We start from the raw sequence: 4,149 nt of genomic DNA on the forward strand, positions 1-4,149 counted from the left end.
CGCTCCATCTCGTCAGCCTGCTCACAGCAACGGTCCTTCAAGTCCTTTTGAACTTCCGCGTCAGCTTCGACTAAGTCTTGAAGGCTCGTTATCTGAACTTGGAGGGCGACTTCCCGAGTGTAAAAGTCAGCCTGGAACCCCATCGCCTCTGCCAGTTGTTTTTCAGCCTTTTCCTTGGCCTCTTGAGCCTGCTTCAAAGTGCTTTGGTAGGCCTTGTTTTGGCATTCCAGGGTTTTCTTTTCCTCCTCCAGGGCAGCTACCCTTGTTTCCAAGGCCTGGAGGGTTTGAGCTTGCAGGACAGCATTTCTGGCCTGGGCGCGCCTTTCAAGGGCCACCGCCAAGAAGGCCCCAAGTAGAAAGGCATGCCCTCCTTCCTGTCGGTGCCCTCTGGCATTGTTCCACCACTGAAGCCCCTCATCAGATGCATGATTGGAGGAGGGATGGCGATAAAATCGGGGGCGGCAGTGACGGGGGCAGGAGACGCAGAGACCTCTGCCGGTGGCGGGGGTGGAGCAGACTCGGCGCCTTCACCCATATCCTCTTGGACGGTTGTGGGGGGAAGGGAAGTAGCGCTGGGAGGGTTGTCCCTGAAAGAATCCTCTCCCTGGGGCGACGCCGCAGGTAGGAGGGGAACCCTTGCAGATTTCCTCCTCTTGAAGGGTGCCACGCCATCCGAGTCCTCGTCGTCGGATATGATCTCCAAGACCCGTTTCCCTTTGTCGAGGGGGGTTGGGGCCGGCGACGAGGCCACAGTACGAGGAACGGCGGCGAGGGGCGGAGGAGAGCCAGGAGTCTGAAGCGCCTCAGGGCTAGGGAGGGACAGTGAAGATGAACCTAGTGGCGCTTCAGTAGGAGTCGGTGGTGGCGGAGGCAGGGTCGATGGGGGTTCGGGTCAGCAGCAGGGGCAGAGGAGGCGCCCGCTTTGGCCGCACGAGCGTCCTTTATCGCCTTCGCCAGCATCATCCTTTTTTAGGCGCCCATCACCGATCCTACATTCAGATAAACCAAGCAGCAGAAGTCAAAGCCAAAGCAATTATGCAAAATCACAAAACGCGTAGAAACGTGAGAAGCGAATCACATGGCACAATGGAAAACAAGCGGAAGAGGCTGTGGGAACAAACATTCGGTAGCAAGGTACTCACAACAAAAGAGGACGGGGGAAGAGTCTCCTTACCAAAGTATGTGGTCAGGGCGTGAGCGTTGTATTCGCTCGCAACAAGCTTCAATGTATCAAAAACGATCCCCAGCCCAACCAAAGCCTTGCTTATCTCCCTGTCAGCAGGAGATAGCTCTTCCAGGGTTTTGGCCCTAAGCAGCTTAGGGCGCTCCGTCCAATAAAGGGGAAAGCCATCCAAGGCTGTGGGGTCGTGCTTGGCGCTGCATACCCTAAAGAATTTTCCTTTCCAGTTTTTGTAAGAGTTTTGGAAGAGGGAGAGGAGGATCCTGCCCGCGATCCCGGAAAAGCTTACCCAGAAGCTTTTCCCCTGCTTCTTCACTTCGAAGAAATGCAGGAAAACATCCACGGAGGGAAGGATGCCCAGGTGCTCGCAGAGAATTTGAAAACCCCTTACAAATGCCCAGCTGTTGGGGTGGAGCTGGGCGGGGGCTGTATTAATCTCGGTGAGGAGTTCCCTCTCAAAGGGGGTAAATAGGAGACGCACTCCTACGTGTTTAAACACCGTATGGTACATAAAGAAGAAGGGGTTCCCCTTCCTAGGTCTGTCGTCCAAACAGACAGGTTCCCCAGGCCTGCCGGGACGGACGGATATGTGAGCGTCGTGAGTGCGGCAGAAAGCGTTAAAGTTGTACAAGTGGGGATCCCCACGATGAGCTTCCAGGTCCTGGAAGGTAGTCAGGCTGGTACACTCGTCGGGGGCCCATGGGTAGAAGGTTTGTAGTTGGACTTGGGGGTTGATCCTGCCTGTTGACCAGAACGCTGGAACCTGCCTCGTCAAAGGATCGACGTGTGCACCGCTTCAAACCTCCGTCCTTCTTCAAGATCCACCTCAAGAACCTGCAAAAGAACAGAGCGGCGCCGCTGCGACCGATCGCACTCCAACGCCCAAGTCAATGACCGAACCACCAAATACTAGGAGCAAGATCACTCGAGAACTCTCAAGGAACCGTGCAATGTTCTCTCTCACAGTCAGCTCTAGAACTCGCAAGCGTAAAGAGTATAATCTGAACGTGCGTACCTCAGAAAGTTCGTTGAGAACTCTTATATACCTGGTCACTTTCTCTCTCCTGGCAGTTACAGACCTGGACACGTGGCTCGCATCCAGTCGTACACGTGCCATCATCTGGAGCCTCCTTGACTTAGGCGCTGCTTCTGACTCTCTTTTTGGCTAAGTTACTTATGCATGGTACTGCCCAGTGCATAGCTAACTTGGGAGCGTGATCTCTACTGGAATTGGCGAGTTAGGGTGCTCTCGTACACCTTCCCTGTGGTCTCGCCGGCCGCCTTCATAATCTACACCACCTTCATCTTCGGCGATGTGCTTGCTCTGGCGATCTCCAATCACTTGGTCGCCTGAGTTTATCATCTGGCGACTTCATCTTCAACTGGGCGATCGCCTGGTATGCTGGAGATCGGAGCACGCCAACTTAACAACTGGCGACTACACGAGCCCCCCGACTTCCTTCCCTTTTGCAAATCTGGCGCCTTGTCAACACGCCTACACTGTAGCTTGATGCCACGTCATCACTTCCGACTACCAGGGCGGTACACAAGCCCCCCAGTCTTAAGCGAAGACTTCTCCAGCGAAAAGACTGAAAGAGTCACGTAAACACCGATCTACGTGGCACTGACGCAGAATTCCAAGCGGTTGTACTTTCTGCTTCTCTGACGCTCCACCAAACCCCTCACCCATCGCTCGACATGTGGCTTCATCAACGGTTACCTTCAGTTACCGTTTGCGCTTCCCAAACCCATTTCGAAAACCCCTTAAACCCATTTTCACTCCACTGTTCCATCACTTTTCCTCGTATTCTCAAACGCTCTAACTTTCTTCTGCAAAAAAGCTCTCAGCGTTCTTCCACATTCTGAATCACCAACATCTTTAATCGCCTTCCTGATCATAAAAAGGTACTTCCTTTCCTTCTTCTGCTGGTTTTTCCTGCATTTTAACCGATTCGCATCATCCTGTAACTGTCTGGTGCATACGTTGTGGGTTATTTTTTCCATTTCTCCTTTCTCATAACTTAGGGCTTCGTCAATGGTTGCAACGAACCTATGTTCGTTCGTTTTTCACCCTTCTCCCATGATCGAGTCAGCCTCTGCGAACCCTGATCATTTTTCCTTTTCTTCTTCCTTTGCAGCTTCAACAATGACTCGCTCAAAGATCACCCCAAATCCTCCACCTTCATCACGAAACCCTTCCTCACAAGCACACGACCCACCGCGAGCACGCGGCGCTTCATCTTCTCAGGCTGAGAGGCCTGCACCTTCCCGCCCCAACCCGGCCCAGGCGACTCCGCCTGTCACCGGAGGAGCCTCCGTTCCCCCACCAGACTTCAAAAACCTGTACCCCTGGGCCAACTCGACCCTCTTGAGGGAAACATCTTCTGTGAACACTGCTGGGGCAGTTTTGCGTTTGACGAAAGGGGATGAGCTTCACCAATCATTCCACAAGGAGTATGATGAGAAGATGACGGTGCTACCTTGCCCCTCCGACCTGCCAGTTTGCGCTGATGACAAGGCAAACAATGATGGACCCTTCTGTTTCGTCTACACAACCTTGTTCAAGAAGGTGAAACTCAGGTTTCCCTTCACTCGCTTTGAGAGGGAGCTTCTCACCGAGCTCAACATCGCCGCCGCCCAGCTTCATCCCAACAGCTGGGCGTTTGTGCGAGCATTCCAAGTTATGTGCGACCACCTGGGGTTGCCAGCATCTGTAGATGTTTTCTTATTTCTCTTCGAAGCCAAGCACCCAGGATATCGCCTGTGGGTAAGCTTAAATGGGATTGTTGGGAGGTCGATCTTCTCCATCTTCCAGCAATCCTATAAAGACTGGAAGGGAAAGTTCGTCCAAGTGCGCCCCAACGACAAGGACGCTTCCCTACTCGACGGCTTCCCCTTGTACTGGGTAAACAAGGGGAACAAAGAGTCCAAGAGCAGCTTCAGGAGGCCAAGAAGTCCTGACAGCATGG

Source organism: Phaseolus vulgaris, chromosome 5 (genome assembly GCF_051622355.1).
Source record: "Phaseolus vulgaris cultivar YP4 chromosome 5, ASM5162235v1, whole genome shotgun sequence".
Classification (NCBI taxonomy): domain Eukaryota; kingdom Viridiplantae; phylum Streptophyta; class Magnoliopsida; order Fabales; family Fabaceae; genus Phaseolus; species Phaseolus vulgaris.